The following is a 22,160-nucleotide window of genomic DNA, read 5'->3' on the forward strand; positions in this document are numbered from 1 at the left end:
TCTAATGTGAAAACTCAAAGTTACATATATTTATTACAATACTAAATAATATCATATATAACTATACATAATTTCAACCACGTAAATTATATCATATGAAATTTCAAGTATTACAATACGAGTTTTCAACTTAATATTGGTTGGACTACAATTCACACATGAAATAGTGTTTCATCACTTCAAAACATTATCATTATTTTGTCAAGGAATTGTAGGTGAATTCACCAACTCTAAAGACTTGACCATCAGTCTGTATGTGTGTCTCGTGTGAGATATTGACTTTAAGGGCATCACTAGACTGGTTCTCTTCTCTCTTTTTCTACATTTTTCACTCGAGCGTTATTGTTCTCTTTCTTCAATTCTTGCTTCTTACCATCAATATTGAGTTCATCTTCTGAAAATGAAAGAAGATACAATGCAAAGTATAATACATCAAAGGCAATGAACATTGGAATATAAACTAAAGTAGAATATAGAGGATTTATACGACATATACCTCAACATCAATAATGTCAATACCATTTTTTCCCTATAAAAGTAAGAAACTCAAACAAGTTTTCTTCAGTTGGGCAATAGTTTTTAGTTGGGCGATAGTGGCCACTATGTGGCTAGATGACCTGTATAAAAAATAAAATAAAATGTTACCATAGAAAATAACACCTTAGGAAATTAATATTCAACCTTCAAGAAAAGCTTAGGCATAACCATACCAACTAAGTTACATGCTAAAAATATCAGACAATAGATAACTTGTGAAAACAAATGGAAGAAAAAAAATATCAGTGTAAAAACTCTCCTTATTGCTTTTCCTAAAAGAGTCATGTCCCTTAAATTTGGAGATGCTTTTGCCCACAGAAAAAGTTCTTGCCTATTATGACCTATGTTTTTAGGATCATGAGATTGATACAACATCATATTGGATTGTGGAGAAAAAATGATTCAACTTTCCAGATGAGTACCTCACTTGGTTGAATGAAGGTGCTAGCTGTGAGCAGTGTCAAAACCTTAGGGAAGTAGAACACTAAGGCCCAAGAAAATATATCACCACAGTCCACTAAAAGAAAAAATTTCAATCCCACAATGGCCTCTGGTAGTACATTTCGTTGGATGGATATCACACTCTGAGAGATTATTGTCTAATACAATTAGAAGTGTACAAAGATTGTCATAATGCCCTACGTAGTCAGACCCTATAGTTGTGTCCTATAATATTAATCATATTATACTATTTAATTATAAAATTGACTATCAGATAATTATTAGTTTGAATAATTAGTTTGAAATTGTGTTTCGAGTATTTATGTATACATGAAAATATTCGAAAAAAGGTACTTTTGTGACTAGTTAATTTTGAGTGAATCTAAATACACAAGAAATTATGGTGCCTCGATGTTTCTCTAGTGGTTATCTGCTCACTGTATCCCATGTACTCTACTGCTTTTGGTGAAGTCCTCTTTAATGGTTTCTAATGCCAATGCAATGGACATTTATCCTGGATGTTTTTCTGAGCCAAAGGGAAGCTTCACAAGTAAAAACCAATAAGTAGCCTCAAATATATTATTGGGGGCCAAAATGTAGTAATTATATGACAAGCCAAGAAACACTGCACATTAATCATCTTCCCTTTAATATTGATTAATAATTTCTTTGCATGATCATGTAATACTAGAGTGTCAAGTAGGGACATTTAAAGTTAGTAATGCATCAATATCACCTTTGAGAGTGCTTAATAGTTAATACTTCCTATTACACACACAGTCATATCACCAACTTCAAGGATAGCAATATAAAGAAAACAAAAATGAAATTAAAAGGAATTCTAGGAAGTCAAATGAAACTAATCTTGAGTCAAGAAAATACCAAGTCCTTCACATTAGCAAGGCATTCTTAGGCACCAAAACAAAAAATCCTTCCATTGCATCATTTTCACCTTTTCTTTAATTTCCTTAATTGAGAACACAACTTTCAGAACAAATTTCATTGAAAAAGGTCTCAAAATCCTAACAAATGTTGGAGTGATTGTCGTATCAATTAAACAGAAAGGCAATTATTCGATATGCTTTTAACTTGTAGAAGAGATCAAATAATATGAAGCTTTCTCATCCCTTGGTCCTAATCAAATTGTAATCTATGGGTTCCAATCAAGTAATCACTTTCCCTCCAAGATAGTTAAGAGATCACTTTGGAGAAGGGCTTCTAGAAGCACTGGGATAGTAGAAAGGGAATTAACTAGGAGGAAAATGAAGCACTTTAGTGGGTGCTCCAAAATATTTGAAGGAAACTGAAAATGATTTTACACTCCCTCCACGTATTTAAAATAGAAACCCTTCAGTTGCATCTCATTTATTTTCCACCTTTCTGTAATTTGTAATTCTTTGAGCAAGAATAGAGCATTCATAAATATTCTCATGAAAGAGGACTCTTCATAATCCTAATAAGTTGGGCTCTAACAAATCAACAATTTCATATAGTAGATTGTAGTGATTGAAATGACAACTTTATTCTTAATCTCATTACAACAAAAACAAATTCAACCCTAACTAGTTGGGATCTAACAAATCAAGAATTTCATGTAGTAAAGAAAACTTACATGGTAGATCATAATTCGTCGCAATGAAAACTTTATTCTAGATATTATTACAACATAGAAAAATTCAAGAGTACATACATATTTCCATATCTGAGACAAACTTTGAACACATTTAGAGATTTCATAGAAAATATAATGATATGATTTACTTGTAGGACATGAGAAAGCTAAATGATATGATTTACCTGTAGGACATGAGAAATCTATCTACATCTACCACCCGACACTGGAAAATAGTGTTATTGAGACACCATATCATGGTATTAGAATCATGTAGATAGATAATGTTATAAAGAGACCTTGCAACACCTATTCAACACTATCTTCAAGCTTCAAACTCATCAATTGATTTACTTCAGTAGAAAATTCTAGTGAGATCTCATTAAATACAACCCGACAAAATCCACTCCGGAAATAGAATAACTCATCTTCCCCAATTTTTGAGGTGTTTGCTTCATGTTCAACATGGGATGTTGGGTTATTCACCTGGAAAACGTTTCAAATATTAGATGCATAATGGAAACAAGCATGCAATTCAAGATTGCTCCTAAAGTCTCTTGCCTGAATTATAAAACACCATCTAGTTAAAACTACCTACCCAAGATCCCACTTAAGAATTCAAAATGTTGCAAATAGGAGATGTCTTAAACAATATCAACTATTTAATTGCATAATCTCACTAAACTAGGCAAACCTTTAAAATGCTAAAAAGTGTGAAAAAATGGAGTTGGAATATTATAGTTATGTCAGGGTAGATATAGCTACTTGAAATGTAACTTCTATATAACATTTGAAATAACCTTTTTCAATCATTTAAGAGACTAACATTTTTTTATCTTGGGTTAATAACTTAATACTCCACTAAAAATAGCAATAGTTATGAATTGGTTCTATTCACCAACCAACGGGAAATTTTAAACCAGTGTGAAAATGATTACTCATTCCCCTGCCATATTTCTGATATTTTATTTGTGTGCAGATCTAAGCTACCTGTAAAGTAACTTCTACATATTTGACAATTTTAAATGTAGAAAATTACCTACACATATTTGACAATTTTAAATGTAAAAAATTGCCCACATTGAAGTTATACGATTAACATATGCACAATAAGATACAATATGCATCAACTGTAAGTAATATGAAGTTTGCATGTTATATTAAGACAAAAATTTTCTCATCTAAGCTACCTGTAATGGAACTTATACATATTTGACAATTTATAAATGTAAAGAATTAACCAGACTAAAGTTATATGATTAATATATGCACAATAAGATATAATATGCATCAGCTATAAGTAATATGAAGTTTACATGTTATATTAAGACAAATGTTTTCTCATCTAAGCTACGTGTAATGCAACTTCTACATATTTGACAATTTTAAATGTAAAAAATTACCTATATCGAAGTTATACAATTAACATATGTACAATAAGATACAATAGCATCTACATATTTGACAATTTTAAATGTAAAAAATTACCTATATCGAAGTTATACAATTAACATATGTACAATAAGATACAATAGCATCAGTTGTAAGTAATATGAAGTTTACATGTTATATTAAGACAAATGTTTTCTCATCTAAATTACGTGTAAAGTAACTTCTACATATTTGACAATTTTGAATGTAAAAAATTACCCAAACTGAAGTTATACAATTAACATATGTACAGGAACCTGAAACCTTAACCAAAGCACTTACCAAAACTCCACATATTTTCACTTGTTTAATCCACCACCATTCAAATCAAGTCGAGTGCCCACTACTTCTTGTTGAGTCGACCAACGTTTATAAATGCATAGAGCTAACCGTAGATCTGCAACTACAAAAGTGTAATCTATCAAAATGGGAATATTCACATTAACTGAGACCCATCTCTCCACACATAAATTGTTCAAGCCCACTAAAACAAGAAAATTGCATAAGGGTGATGGATATGGGGTTTTGAGCGAGAGATCCAGTGTAGGGAGGAAACCTCCAAGAAAGGGAGAGATCCAATGTAGGGAGGAAACCTTCAAGAAAGGGCTTCACGAAATTTGATCAAGACTGCCTTTATCCCACCCCTACAGATCTATCTCGAGATACCCACATAGTTTGGACTTTAGTGGCCTTTCACCAATTACCCCATTATAGTAAAGTTGTTCGTAACTCCCAAAATATGTGAACATACCTAACCAGATCAATATAGTCGTAACTTGTGAACATTTTATTTGAATCCAATGCTAAACTTGAAATGAAAATGAAAAGAAATATTTATAATGGAAAAAATAAAAGAAATATTTATAATAGAAAAATAAAATATATAAATTGTAATTGGGTTAAATGATTTATTTTTAATAAGAAATTTTTTATTTTATTTTTGTGTTAGAGGCTAAATTAAAAAGAAGAAGAATAAGTTAAAAGTGATATTGGGGATGAGTGTAAACATTTAAATATTGTCTCAATTAATAATAAAAAGTTAAATTAATAAAAATAATAAAATTCAATTTGTTATATTTTGATTTTGTTATTAATTTGTGAATAGGCTTTGTTACAATGCCATGGGCCAATACCATGGCTTATCAATACCACAAGCCCAAAAACCATAACTTATTTCACAACCAAAATATTTTATAATAATATGAAAAGATTCTTAATCATGGATATTCACCCCCCACATTACCGTAGATATTATTAACTTGTAAAAAATAGGCTTTGTTACAATACCATGGGTCAATACCATGGATTATCAATACCACATGCGCAACAAACATAAATTATTTCACTATCAAAATATTTTATAACATATGACAATATTCTTAACCATGGATATTCACCCCCACTTTGCCATTGATATTATGAGCTTGTGAATAAGCTTTGTTACAATGCCACATGCCCAAAAATCATAACTTTTTTTACAATCAAAATATTTTATAACAATATGACAAGATTTTTAACGATGGATATTCACCCTCACTTTACCATGGATATTAACTTGTAAATAGACTTTGTTACAATACCATGGACCAATACCACATGCCAAAAAACCATAACTTTTTCCCCTTGGAAAAATCGTAATTTTCATTAATAGGAAAATTACATGCTGTAGATGCTGTGAGCATATGCAAAAGTGGAGGTTGTGTGCTAGTTCAAAAATTTGAGGTCCCAAAATATGTTCTCCACGCAGGGAGACAACCATTTAAAAGTACTGCATAATTGACATCAAAATAAACTACTCTATGCAGAGAGTATACCTGAGAAACATGTACTGTTATGTGCATATACAAAAATAAACAAAAATTAAATATTCAAAATTTTCATATGTTTTCAGGCTCCTGTTGAGCCTCTGCATGGTCCATATATGGTCGGTAGTAGTACTGGAAATGTTCACCTCCCCGCTGCTCCTGGATCATCCAGATGTTGCGTGGCCTGATCGCTGCCACTTTGGAAAGTTGGTCAGCGATGGTGTTTCGTTCCCTGTATATGTGATGACAAACGAAATTGTCGAAATATGTGATGCATCTATGCACTTCATCCAAAATATGTCCCAATGTGAATGTGTGGCAAGTTGTGGTTTTGTTTATCCAATCACATACAATTTTTGAATCACCGAACATTTGTAAATTATGACATTCTTTTACTATAGCAAATTGTATGAGGTAGTTTGTTGTGGAGAGTTCAACAAAGTTGTTGGTGCCATTTCCAAGTCCCATTTGGATGTGATAAGAATGGTTATCCGATATATGTAGAATAGCCCCTCCTCCACAACCTGTGTCTTGTGCAGAGCCATCAAAATATGCCCAGGGCTTTGTGTGGTCGATGGGTTCAGGAGTGATATTCCTGGGAGGTGTGGCTGCCAAGTCCTTAGGGAGGGAGTAGTAGTCAGCTATAATTCTAGCTGAGATGGAAGTCCAATGAGGGGCGATGTCTCGGAAGATATAACGATTTCTAGCTATCTAGATTTCCCAACATATGAGTAGGGGAATATTTTTGGCCTTGGGCGATGTAACAGACGACCACCAATTTGCCCAAGCTTCCTTGGTAGTCTATCCCCCCTAGATAATAGGCATGTGAGAGTGGGTGAGGGTGGAGGTCCAAAGATCAATAGTGATAGGACAGAAGAGAAATAGATGATCCAGGGATTTAGAGTTGTCCTTACAGAAACAACACCAATAAGGGCCATATAGTCCTCTTCTAGCCAAGTTATCTCTTGTCGGTACCTTGTTTAAAAAACCATAACTTATTTCATAGTAAAAATATTTTATTTTAATTTAATTTTATAACATTTTTTTAATTGAATCTAAAAGGGAAAATGTTACAATTTGAGATATATCTAAACCCTCTATCCTCACAACTACTAAAAATATTCCCATAGAAATTAAATTAAGGTTTTAATAAAATTAAGCTAAGATGGATCTATGTTGGTTAAAGAACCATATAGATCCATCTTAGCTAAATATATATAAAGAACTAGCATATATCCATCTTAGCTAAGGATCGAAGGGATGAGAGCAAGAAAAGTGACTAGCAATAATAGATTAAATATAGTGCATGTTTTTTTTAGGTTTTTCATTATTTTATTTTCTTTGACATGATTGATCCAAAATATAGATTTAATATTTTACAACCAATTAAGTTTTTTTAATTTAGATAATTTCTTAAACAAAATACAATGTGATCAAATTTAAGAGAGAGTTGGGGGTTGGGGGAGGGGGAGAGAGGGAGGGAGATAGTGAAAAAGTTGGAGGGCAGAGAGAGAGAGAGAGATGGGGGGGAGAGAGAGTGAGGTGGGAGAGAGGGAGCGAGAGGAAGGAGGAGAGAGAAGGATAGAGGGAGACACACAGACACACACACAGATGGAGTTGGAGGGGGAGAGAGAGGGATAAAAGAACAAAGACATAGAGGGAGTGAGGGAGAGAGGAGAGGAGGGAAGAGAGAGAAGAGGAAAGGAGAGAGATATGGAGAGAAGAGGAAGGGAGAGATATGGAGGCATAGAGATGTAGGGGAGAGAGAGAAGGAGAGGGAGAGGGAGATAGTGATAGAGTTGGACAAGAGAGAGAGAGAGAGAGTCATTAGTGAGGAGAGATAGAGGGAGGTGGGAGAGAAGGGAGAGAGAGGAAGGAAGAGAGAGATGGAATTGAAGGGGAAAGGAGAGGGAGGGAACAAGAAAAACATAGAGGGATAAAGGTGGAGAGAGAGGGGGTGACAAGGGAGCCATGGCGAGAGAGTGAGGGAGAGAGAGGAGAGAGGGAGACAATAGAGAGAAGGAGACAGGTAGAGAGGGAGAGAATGGGAAGAGAGAGAGAGAAGGGGAAGGGATGGAGAGGGAGAGTGTGTATGTTCGGGGGTGAGATAGAGAGAGGGAATAAAAAGGAGACACAAATAAAAATATAGATATTATATACTATTATATAACCAATCTAGATCCATCTTAACCCCATATCTATCAAGTGTTGAGAGTGATCCAATATCTTGAGGTGAAAACCTTTCTTCAAGTTTTGCACTAAAAAAAAAAGTTTGCACCTTGAGCGATTGGATCGCTCTTGGTGCTTGATAGATACGAGGTTAAGATGGATCTAGTCTAGTTAATATGAAATTAAAGTAGTTTTTATTTGATATTATAGTCTTAAAAGTTAAAATTGCTCTTCAAATTAATTTCAAATTGGAAGTAGATCCAATTAGATTCAATGAATATATTTTTAAAAAATACATAAAACAATTATTTTTTATTAAAAAATATATTTTTAAAATTACAAATTATTAGAGATAAATATTGCAAAGTTGGCTCAGCTATACACCATGTGAGGATGAAGAAGTGTTTAAGGAATGATAACCTTTAAGCCAATCTTTAACAACCTTTCAATCCTCTATCACTTGTAAGTTTAAATTGTTTGACACAATTAAAATGACTAGCATAAACAATTGATTCATATTATTGTGGTACTTGTTAGGTAGTCATTTTTTTGTTCCTAGACTAAATTAGTCATTTTTAGTTGTATTGCTTATTAGCTAGTCATATATTTTAACCCGCGACTAAATTAGTGAGTTATGTTAGTCATTTTTAGTTGGGTCACTTAATATTTCTCATTTTTGGTAGTATTTCACTTGGAAAAGTTGTGGTGACTAACTTTTTTAGTCACCTAGTCACTAATTTATCATTTTATACTAGTGCACCTTAATGTTACAGGATTTTCTATTCCTTGAATTTGTTGCCTAACACCTCCTTTTGTAACATAACTGATAATATTATGTTTACAATTTATCATAGACCAGTGTTCCTCCAGATAATCCATGCTTATTAAGATTTCATAGGATCCTAACATTAGAACATACATATTTATCTTAGGTTGTTGTCCCCCCAACTCTACCGAGCACTTCATAACTATTGTCGTCACCCTTCTCTTTTCTCCAGTGGTGAATTGGACCAGCCACAAGTGTTTAAATTTATTGACCTACAATCAACATAATTCTACTAATTTGGGGCTGATATAACTTAAACTTTCCCTAGGGTCTATGAAAATTGACACAACACGATTGCATATTTTACCTTCTAATTAAATCATTGTAAATTGATGCTTGAATTGTTGATCCTCCAAAGCAACACTTATTCCGGTCATACATCTCGCCACATATTCCACCATAGATACTTCTTTAACATTTCCTATCTGCTCCGTATTCTCACAGTAAGGACAGTATCTGAGGTAATGTGATTCCTTACAACCCCAACATTGTATCAACAATTTCTGCACTTTACCAACATCAAATTTACCTGATGCTTCTGGTTGTTTGGATCCATTTTGAGGTTAATATTTTTGCTGAACTTTTCCAATAAATTTACTCAGTTTCCCTTTGCTAAGAATTTTAGACCCAATAGTCTTTATATTTTTACTGTTTGAAGATTTCTTCTTCCCCTTCTTACCTATCCAAGATTTATTATTTTCTCCATTTTGTTTTGATTGTTGATAGCAAATCCACGCTTTACAGATAGCTTCATCCATGGTCTTAGGATTATCAAACTCTAAACGCTCTTTTATAGACACTAGTAGGTTGCTTATAAAACATTGTACCTTAGCCTTTTCTTCTAGTATATAAGGAACATACCTCAGCAAGGAGGTGGATTTCACAATATACTCGTCCATAGTCAACTAACCCAATTTAAGGTCATGGAACTCCTTGGATTTTTCATCATAATACTACTCAGTAAGGTTTTTATTTTTAAAATGTTGCTGGAAATTTTCCCACATTATCTCTTGTTCATCAATCCTCTGAACCACTTTAATTTCTTCCAACCATAAAATCATTTTTCCCTGAATTTGGTAGATTGTTAGATGAGCGTTCAAATTATTGTCATACTCATAAATTTGGAAATACTTGTTAATATTCACTATCCATGGCTCAACTCCTTCTTATGATTCCCCATCAAATGATGGGAGTTTTATCTTCTTGAACTCCCCTTGAAGCTCTACTTTCTATCTTTTTACTAGTTTAAATGATTTTCCTTGAGAGACATTCTTAGGTTCTTCTTCTTTTGTTCCCTTATCAACTTCAGGCTCAGGTGTGGGAATTTTCTCAAGGACACTATCCTCCCTCCACCTGTGCGATTATGCTCTATTTCCATTATCATGGGTAGGGTCTAAGGCCCTTTGATATTTCCTATCAGTTATAATCTTTATTATGATTTCTTGATCTCTCATCAATTGTTCATTATCAGCCTTATGCTGGCGACTTATACCCTCAATTTATAAATCATTTCAAACAACATAGAAGATATGGACTAAGGTTCTTCACCTAGCTACAACCACATCTCAAGTTTTGGTTTTGGTAAGGGTGAAAAACTTGGTCTTGTAGGTAGTGTCATCATGGTTTCCATTTCTTCTTTTCCCTCTTTGTGAAACACAAACATGGTTTGTTATTGTTTATATTTTCCTTAAATAGGTCATATGTTGTAATCTGAGGCTTAGATACCACCTGTAACAACTCTCTTGATGAAGACCAAAATTACCACAACAAAATTTGAAAGCTAAGTGGTAAGGAAACCATTTTTCAAAAATTGTTTTAGGATAAAAACTAAACCACTAATTAGATTACACGTCTTCTTTCTTGAATTGCATACATATATTCCAAATATGTGTGTCTTAATGGAACTTCATTTTATTTTATGTTATCTTCTCTTGCTTGGCCTACATTTAGTTGGTTCTTAACTTTTATTTTCTTTTCTCCAGTCATTATTGTGTTGCATGTAAATGGTCCTTATCTAAGTAAGGTTCTTACGATATTACCCCTTTGATAAAACAAGATGTACTTAAGGAGAATAAGCATAAATGATCCTCCATACCTCTCTTTTATTATGATTCATATATGTATTATTTTAAAAATGTTGGGAACCAAGTGTTTAACTTGGTTTCATTGGGATCGAACATGATATGCATTGATACCCTTTGAAATATATTTGTATACATAAGTTTCAGTGATATTGATGCCCTTCAGTCTAAATATTTTCGATTAATTCTTTACTGTCGATATACATGTATGAAGGTGAAGTATTTGGCATATGTTCTATGATTTTTTAAATTACCTTAATGTTATGAAACCATAGTCACGCTATGGTTCACCCTTGTGTAAATATAATTCTTGACAACAATTGTCTCACCACTAGTCCATGGGATGATAATCTACAGTTAGGATTTGAGGTGTGATATGGGCAATGGTTATGGAACATGTGGTGGTTATGGTGGTTATGGTAACCACCTACCCCCGTCCTAATAGCATACCCTCATTCTCACCAATGATTCCAGAGGAATTGGCTCTGCCATTTGGTTATGTTGGATACCTTAGGGTTTATTCCTTTCCCAAAATACTCTGTGGCATGTTTAACATCTAGTCTCATGAATCTATGTCTTTTGCTGACAGTTTGACTTTTCACCTTCATCCAGCTCACAAACCAGATTGTACAGGTAAACAATCGCATTCTTTTCGATGTTTACATAGTTTAATTAACTTTAATTCTGAGTGATAACTTTTTAGTCATACTATGACACAACCTAACCTCATTTCTACATCTTCCTATCAAGGTGATGAGTGTTTATGCCAAGAAAGGTCTCAGATTCACTTTGGAGTGTGGGGTTTCATGTTCGACTTAACTCTTATTCTAAAGAATACTCACCCCTCAATTCACATGATGGACCCTTAATACTTGGGGTTTTATAATAGTTAACTTATCATTCAAGGAAGGCTATGACATCCTTCTAATCTTCTTTAATGACATTGTTCTCAATTTTTGTTTTCTGGCACATATTGATCTCTCGATGTGGAGAGAAATCACTGCCATACCATTTCTAGATAAGAGTTTACCCTATGTCAAGGCTTATATTTTAGTCATCTTATATTTAAAACTATTACTAAGTTTGTTCCTTTTTTCTTTCAATTGTGAACAGGTATCATGAGGTTGTCTCAACTTTTGGTGAAGTTCTGGTTCAAGCCCATCCAAATATTGCTTCAGTTCTTTTAATGCATGACCTCACTTATTTTTCCAGGTTGGCCCACGTACTCATAAAGTATAATTGGTCATCTATTAGAGACTAACCCTAGCCTTAGGGTTTGGCCTTTCGAATTTTGGTCATGACTATGAAGATGAAATCAATTTCTTGTTATTTTTATTGGGATGTGTCACACATATATATTTTAATATGGCCATGACCCAATTCAACTGTCTAGATGGAAACTGTTTCAGCTCCAAATTTTTGCTTTCTTTAAGAATATAAAATATGTATTTTGTTCCTTTTGGTTTATTTCGTTACCCTTTTATAAAGAAGCAAAAAGGGTCTTATAATTACATATAGTTTTATCAAGCCTTGAAAGGGATGACATATGTCTTCGAGTTATTCTTCTTTCAATTTAAATTATAACTATTTTCAGTTTTCTATGTACTTCGACTTTTCATTTTAGCATTTTTCTACTTCTACTTTTACTGTGCATAATAGCTCATGTTTATTTCAATTTTGTTTCCATTTGCACATACCAATTTTGAAACATTTTGAAATTCTTACAGTAATACTTTCAAATTTATTGATGTACTCTTACCTTTTCAATCTAAATTCTTTCACTAACTAGATCTTTGTTTGTGCTTAAACTTCAAAAAGAAAGCATTAAATATAAACTTCTTTTTGGTTTTTCACATGGTCATACAAAAGAAACAATTTAACTCAACATATGCACTTATCTGAGTGATATAAGCTGAGTTTGCCACAATGGAGTAAAGACACTCCTCCCAACCAATAAGACTAGCTTTTCCCTCAATCAAATCCCCCCGCGATCCAATTTCACATCCCAGATAGCTATCCTGACAGTGGCCAACTTGGCCCAACATAGGATTTCCTTTACGACAACGTCCTGTAGAGGAGAACTTAGCTTCAGAACTAGTTCTTATGGGGCCTCCTCCAACAAGGTTGCTTCAAGCTTTTCCCCTCTCACCTTCTATCAACCTTCTTTTTCCTTTCTGAGATAAACTATCTCCTAGGAGAGGAAATCCTGGTAGGAAACTACCTTTGCCCATAGCCTTTCTTGGGCCTTTGATAACTGCCTGTAATTATCGGGGATGTGAAATCCTCTTTAGTATATTTTTCAATGTAATTTCACGTGGCTAATTTTTTATTTTTTATTTTTTTTACATTAAAACAAAATATTATTTATGCACATCAAATGTTCCTATTGAACTTTCAACATGGGTCCCACAATTTGTAAAATTAAGTCTAATAGCATAGTAAAAGAAATATTTACAAATTACTCAAAGTGCTACTCTCTCTCTCTCTCTCTCTCTCTCTCTCTATATATATATATATATATATATATATATAACATCTTCCTCATACAAAAGATTATTTATGAACATCAACTATTCCTATTGAACCTTCAACATGGGTCCCACAATTTGTAAAAATAAGTCTAATAGCACAGTAAAAGAAATATTTACAGATTACTGGAATTGTTCCTCTCTTTCTATATATATATATATATATATATATATATATATATATATATATATATATATAACATCTTCCTCATTCTAGGCTATAAAATAAGACACAATAAAATATTCTCTAAATAAAAAACAAATAATATTTATTATAATTAAAAAACAAAAAAATTATACATATTAAAACGTAAATATTTACATTTTAAATTAATTAAAAAAAAAATCCAATATCCATAATTAAATTAGATATATCCAATAAAAAAAACATTATTAAAAAATTTAAAATAAATTTTATCATAAATAACGTTAAAGATAAAACTGTGGGGGAAAAAACAAAAATTCAATTGTTAAAAATTGTTATATGTATACTCACTTTTCTCTTATCATCCATAGTCCCATTGAGTATATATTTAACACACCTCGAATAAAAAAATATATCACCTTATTAATCAATAATTTAAATTTATTTTATCATTAATAAACAAAATTTCAAGCCTCTCATTTTGACATGGTATCAGAGCTTCAGGGCTGACGACGCTTGTACTTGAGTGGAGAGAGGCTGGTGCGACTCAGGCGAAATCAACGTGGATTTTGGCAAGAAAATCGCACTGATTTCACTACTAAACTTGCATGATTTTTTATTTTCAGATCGGCACGAGTGCTTGGAGGAAAATCACACTGACCTTGTGTGAGGAGAAGAGGCTGCGTTTTTTCTGTCTTTGCATGCATTTGCTGTGTGTGTTTTTGTGTGGTAGGCTACCGTCTAAGGAGGCTGCGTTGGATCCCTGGAGGTGTGCATCAAGCAGAGGCAACATGTTGGATCTGAATCTGGGGAGTAAGCTGTTGATCCGTGGAGTAAGACTGTTGTGGGCGCTGCGAGTGATAATTTGCTACTTTAATGATTTGTTGATAAAGACTTTAATGATTGTGGGCACGGCGTGGAGGAGACTTGCATAGCGGAAGCGTTGAGGAGTCCTGTTGTTGATTGTCCGCGGATCTGATTAGTCGCGGGACAAAGCCACTGCTGGATCGTTGCAAGATTGAATCTGTGGTCGAGGCCAGCACTGCGTGGCTCTTATTAAAAGGGGTAAGTTTTTTAAAAAGGAAAGAATTCATGTAATCCTTTTAAAAAGGAAATGGGCGATTATTCTTAAAGAAGGAATATGGGTTTTTGTTTAAAGTTTTTTATTTAAATTCTTTATTAAAGAATTCAAGTTCTTTAATTAAAGAAAAAGAGGGGTTCTTCACTTGAAAAAGGGGGGCGATTGAAAAAAGGGAGATCTGGGCTCTTTTTGTCATGGATCTGGGCTCAATTTTTTTTTTTTTTGTGGATCTGGCATTTAGCAGTTTATTTTTTAAGAAGATCGGGGTTTTTTTTTTTAATTATTGGGGTTGAAGTTTTTTATTCATTCAAGATGAATAATCAAGTAGCAGAAGCTTACCTCAATGAAAACAACAAGCTAGATGGATCCAATTACTTTGGTTGGAAATTCAGGCTACAAACCCTACTTGGGAGACACAATGCATGGACGATTGTGAACAATGATGAGGTGAAGCCAAACCTCATTGCAGGAGGAACAAAAACAACAATCCAAGACTAGGACAAGTGGGAGACTAAGGCGAGAATGCTCCTGAAATTATCAGTCAAAGATTGCATTATCCCCCATATCCATGATTGCAAGACTGCACTAGAGATCTAGAAGACGCTCAAGGATCTCTATGAGGTCAAGAACACCAATGAATGATGTTCTTGAAGAGAAATATTCTCTCCATCAAGATGGAGGAGAATGAGATAGTTGTAGCATTCATTTCACGGATCAAGGAGCTCAAGAACAAGCTGGGAGATATCGGTGAAGCTATGTTAGATACAAATCTGGTCACGATTACCATGAATGGTATGACTGACGAGTATCAGATGTTCATCATTGGCTTGAATGCAAGAGAAAAAGCCCTCATGTTTGAAGAATTGATAGGGATCCTCATGCAAGAGGAGGAAAGGTGACTCACTCATAAACCCCAGAGTTCAAATCTAGCCTTAATAGCGAAGAAGAAGCCCTTCAGAGGAAAGACAAATCCAGCACTAAAGAGCAGTGCAGCCCCACAGAGAAAGATGCCCTCACCTCAAGGTACGTCTTTCAATAGAAATGACTCTGTGACCAAATGTTTTTATTGTGGTAGAACCAGCCATATAGCTAGATATTGTATGAAAAATAATTTTGATGAAGGTCGGAAGAGACATAAGTAGCATGCAGGTCATTTTGTTGATGAGGAACAGAGTCAAAACATCAGACTGTTCATATCTGACTTTGCACTTTCGGCTAAGGAGGATGCAATAGATACCTGGTTTTTCGACTCAAGTGCATCCATCCACATGACAGGGAACAAACAGTGGTTTGAAGACTTCAAAGAGACCAGCAGTGGAGCAAACATCTATCTTAGCGATGATAGAGGGTACCAAATCAAAGGTTATGGTAATATTCCTATTGTTTTTCCTGATGGAAATATTAGACATATCCATAATGTTATGTATGTACCCAGGATCAAAAATAATCTGATCTCTGTTTCTATTATGGCTAATCAGAATCTCAAGGTAGAGTTTTATAAATCATATTGTGTCATTAAAGACCTGTTGGATTCTATGAAGCCTATTGCATCAGGTATTCGTGTGGGAGGATTGTACATTGTTAAATGTCAAGAGCGCACCACATCAGGCATTGGCATCATCTGCCATGACTACAGTGGACTTATGGCACCAGAGGTTCGGCCATATAAACTTCAATGATTTGTTGCTTTTACAGAAAAGAGGTATTGTCGAAGGTCTTCCTTTTTTTAAATCTGCTCATATTGATTGTGATGCCTGTGAATCCTGATAGAAAGAAGAGAGATATACTCAAGATGGTACACACAAATCTATGCAGGCCTATGCAAACAAGATCGTTAGGCAGTGCATACTATTTTTTATTGTTTATTGATGACTGTACTAGATTTACTTGGGTGTATTTCCTTAGGAAGAAAAGCAACACTTTTGAATACTTCAAGGAGTTCAGAAGTATGGTTGAAAAATAGACAGGTAAATGCATCAGGATTCTTCGCTTAGATCAAGGGGGAGAGTACAAGAAAGCTTTTGTACTCAAATACTACAAAGATAATGGGATACAATAGCAGTTTACAGTACCCCACACTCCTCAACAAAATGGGGTTGCAAAGAGGAAGAACAGAACCCTTGTGGAGTGTGCTCACAGTATGTTGAAAGGTAAGAATCTTTCTAATGGCTTTTGGGCTGAAGCGATTAATACTGCAGTATATCTAAAGAATAGGAGTCCAACAAGAAGTTTAGATTTTAAAACTCCTTTTGAAGCTTTATTTGGTTATAAGCCTGCAGTTAAGCATTTGAGAGTTTTTGGCAGCAAAGCCTTTGCTCATATCCCAAAGGAAGATAGAAAGAAACTTGACTCAAAGGCCATCAAATGTATTTTTGTTGGGTATTGTACAGAATTTAAGGCTTACAAACTGTTTAATCCCTCTACTCATAAAGTGTTTGTGAGAAGAGATGTAGTGTTTCATGAGCAGGTTAATGATGGAAGCCATGAGAGTGCTAAGGAAGAATGGCACATGCCCTTGTTGGTGGAAGAAGGAAGTGATGAAGCATGTGACAACAATGAGTAGCAGCAGATGCAACAACAGTAGGAAGGGAAAGAAGATGATGTAGCTATCAAGCCAAGTCCAGAAAATGATGATCAGACAAGGTTTGAAGCTACCCCACCACTCAGGAGATCAAGTAGGAAAGCTCAGTTGCCAACAAGATATAGGGAAAATGCTTTTATAACTAGTATGATGAATGTTGTTGAACCTTCTAGTTATAAGGAAGAAAATGAATGTAGTGAATGGAAAACAACTATGGAACAAGAATATGAATCTATAATCAGAAACAACACTTGGGAGTTGGTTGAACTTCCTGAAGGGAAACAAACCAAAGGTTGCAAATGGTTGTATAAACCCAAGATGAGCCATAGATAAATTAAAAGCTAGATTGGTAGCAAAGGGGTATTCACAAAAAGAAGGCATTGACTATGAAGAAACCTTTGCCCCCATAGCTAAACTAAATACTATCAGAATGTTGATTGCTTTAGCTACTAAGAAACATCGGATGATTCACCAACTAGATGTAAAACCTGCATTTTTAAATGGGGAATTGAAAGAGGAGGTTTATTTAGAGCAAGTTGAGGGGTTTTTCCAGAAAGGGAAAGAACATTTAGTCTGTAGATTAAAGAAATCTCTATATGGACTAAAACAAGCACCGAGGCCCTGGTATGAAAAGATTGATTCATTTTTTTTTACAACTTGGTTACAACAGAAGTAAAAACAACCCTAATATGTATACCATGAAATATGAAAAGGGGCACATAGTGTTGATTTCTTTGTATGTAGATGATTTAATTATTACAGGTGATGTTATTTCTCTAATCAAAGAAATCAAGCAACAAAGGTCATAGGTGTTTGAAATGAAAGACCTGGGTGAATTAAGATATTGTTTGGGTCTTGAGATCTAGAGAGATTCAAGACAATCTTTTATGTCCCAAGGTAAGCATGTCAGAGATCTACTGGAAAGATTCAGGATGGATCAGTGCAAGGCTGCAACAATACCACTACAGCAGAACATTAAACTTTAGAGTGAGGATGGCTCTAAAGAGCCAGATGTGACACTTTATAGACAACTGGTTGGGAGCTTAATCTACCTGACCGCTACTAGACCAGATTTGGTTATGTATTCAGTGTGCTAAGTCAATACATGTCCAAACCACTTAATAGTCATTGGAAAGCAGAAAAAGGTGTTTTAAGGTATCTACAAGGAACTATAGACTATGGCATTATTTATAATGATTCTTCTGATGTTAGATTGACAGGATTTACAAATTCCGACTGGGCTGGAAATGTAGATGACCGCAGATCCATAACAGGCTATGCATTCAGCATTGGATACGGGGTGATTACATGGAGCAGTAAGAAACATAACACAATTTCCTTGTCTTCAGCGGAAGCAGAGTATCAACCCATGTGTGCAGCAACATGTGAGGCAGTTTGGTTGTGGAGACTTCTCCAGGATGTCGGGGAAGAACAAGAGATGCAACAACAATCAGATACGACAACCAGAGTTCAATCAAACTTGCTAATAATCCGGTGTTTCACAAGAACGCTAAACACATTGATACACAATTCCGCTTTGTTAGGGAGAAAGTTCAATCAAAATAAATCCATCTTGTATATTGTAAAACGTGTGATAATGTTGCAGACATTTTCACTAAGCCTTTTGGAAAAATTAAGTTTGAAATGTTTAGGGAGATGTTAAGCATATTTGTGAACCCCTTTTCCATTAAGGGGGAGTGTTGAAGATAATGGAGAATCCTATAATAGTGTGAGTTGGTTCACGAGACCTTAGAATAGGATTTGGTTTCTATTTCTTAGGGTATGGTTCTAACTTCCCTATAGCTATGTATGCTATATAATGTTTGAAGTATATTGAGAATGTAGAACGTTCTGCAAAGCCCGACTCTCCTGGTTCAAATTTTCTTTCGTAGAGCTGACCAGTAATTTTTTTATTTATTAATTCAAACATCTCATTTTAACAATATCATACATAATATTATTATATAAAACCATTAATCACAAATAATGAGACATATAAAAACTAAAGATTTAAAGTGTCACATGTAACACTAGATATAAGATGTTATATCTATTATCATACCTATGCCATCAAATACAAGCTTATAGACATAAGATGTTATATCTATTATCATTCCTATGCCATCGAATACAAACTTATAAAACGAGTTGTTTAATAATAGTATATGCAAATAGTCATTAATTAATGGTTAAACATTAAAATATTTTGAATCTTAATAATACAAGCTTATATAGAGAGTTTTTGGATAATACTACGCACTAATAATCATTAATTAATAGTTAAATATTAAAATATTTTGAATCTTAATTAATAGTTGAACATTAAAATATTTTGAATTTTAATTTTAAGATAATTATATTTTTAGTAGTGAGAAAATTTATTATAAACTTAAAATTTATCATAATTTAGTTGTCAATTAATAATAGAGAATGCCCATTGATTATTGCTTATTAATGCAGGTTGATTCATTATTGTTATTTAAGGAAAACCATGGTACTTGTAATTACCCTTTGGTGGTCTATAAATGGGTAGGCTTTTACTCTTGCTAGATACCTTTGGGTCTTGGGTTGTTAATCTGTTTTCTTACATTCGAGAAAGACAAGCTCTTAACCAAACAAAAGCAATTTTAGAACATACTCCAGAGTCTAAAGATAAAAATTTATATGACACAAAAGTGGCTATTATGGATCAAATTTCGAATTAGCATCATCATCAAAAATATATATTTAATTATATTAAAATAATTTAACATTATGAATTCAAGGTTTGTTATTTTTTATTATTATTTAAATTTATTTATGTGTAAGGTGATTGGTTGAGGTCTTATAATGGGTTGTTTAGCAAATCCATTTCTATTAGTTACTAATTTTTTTATTTTTTATTTTATTTCCTTTTTTTATTATTTTTATTTTCATGAATTATAATTTTTTCACAATAGTTTCAATTTAAGGTGACTTATTATTATTTTAAAAATATATTTTAATAAATTTAATTATAAACAATTACATATATTAATAAAAATAAAACACACACATATATATGTATGTTAATGTAACCAATACTAATATGGATCAGGGGAGCCTAGATTCATAAATAAACAATATTAGTTAATCATAGATCTTAAGTTTTGGTAATGTTATTTAACAATACAATATTTTATTAGTTATTTTTTGTGATGAAATCTTTGTCTTTGTTACTTTTTTGTTTAATTAAGTTATATCTATGCTTTTAGGTACTATTTTATTATGGGCTATTTAATAACTTCCATTTCTATTAGTTATTAATTTTTTGTTTTAGTTTTATAATTTATTTCCTTTTTATTTAACGTTTTTATTTTGATTTTTTTCCTATTATTTCCATTTTCATGAATTATAATCTTGTCTCCATATTTTCAATTTAAGATGACTTATTATTATATTAGAAGCATATTTTAATAAATTTAATTATAAAAAAATTATATATATTAATAAAAAATAAAACACACACACACGCATATATATACTAAAGTGTATAAATGTTAATATAAACAATATTAATTAATCATATTTCTTAATTTTTGGTGATGACATTCAACAATATTTTATTAGTTGTCTTTATTATTTGTGATAAAATCTGTCTTTATTATTTTTTAGTTTAATTAAACTATATTTAAACTAAGCCGCACGTACTAGCTACTATGTAACTCTTGTTAAAATTTAAAATTTATATATTTATTAATAATATAAATTATATGCCCCGATCCCGGTGACACAATGCCGAACTAAAAAAATTAAGGCTCCCATGAATATGTCAAATCGAGCATTGATTTCGAGAGATCGACAATGCTCTATTGGACCTCCCTAACACACCTTGTCTAGGCAAGAGAAACCATGGGATAACCACACCAAATCTGCATTTATAGCAGCATCTAGACACACATTTGTTTTGGCTACAAGTGCTACATATCTTCTCGACCTCATGGTCTCGCAGACTATTTTTAGTCTTGTGGACGTTAAAATTTCATTCATTCATTCATTTTTAGAAACCCGCCTTGAAACAGGACCATCAGGGAACAATGAAACCCATATCAGCTTTCAAAAAGGTACTGATGCTCCTTAGCTTACCATGCACCAACCACAAAAAAAAAAAGATTACTACGGTCTAATTGCAATCGAATGAGAGAATCCAATGGAGTCACAAGATGAAAAAAAAACCAGGCAAATAGTTTTGGCATCATTCTTGCCTCTCTTGAGCACCATGACATAAACACTATTTTTCGCATCATTCTTGCCTCTCTTGAGCACCATGACATAAACACTATTATTGTTACTTCTGCTACTGTTATTTTCATGAATTTTGCCATCAAACCTTCTAAGGAGATTTGGTTTCCCTTCTCTAGACTCTCTACTGAAAACAATGTGACTGTTAGACACAGTCTAGCTGAAATCCACCATAAATGTGCATTATGTAATTTTGCCATAATGAATCATATATATATATATATATATATATTTGATGTATTATGAAATATTAATCTTTTCATATATAAATTTTTTAATTATTTTATTTAAAATTTTTAATATTAATAAAGAAAAAAGAGAAAAAGAAAGAGAAGAGTATATCAAATTAAAAGGTAAAAGATTTAAATTTAAGACATAGTATAATTTATAGACGAAATAGCTTTTTTCAATCCGGAGATATAATTTCAATCAAAAATGTGCTTTTTGTTGCTTAAATTACATTTTCGAATGTATTTGATTAAAATTAACCAGAAAAGTATGCTTAAATTTAATACCTTTTTAAAAACAAATGAAAAGATATATTCTTTTCTCTTGTGATCCTAAACCTGATTATGATATTTTATAATATAGATAAGAGTAGTCCATTGAGATTACAAATTGGAAATTCTGATATGGTTTTTACTATGGAAAAATTTTTGGGAA

The sequence above is a fragment of the Pinus tabuliformis genome, chromosome 6 (assembly GCF_031772625.1).
Source record: "Pinus tabuliformis cultivar Carrire ecotype Pingquan chromosome 6, CPIR1, whole genome shotgun sequence".
Classification (NCBI taxonomy): Eukaryota; Viridiplantae; Streptophyta; class Pinopsida; order Pinales; family Pinaceae; genus Pinus; species Pinus tabuliformis.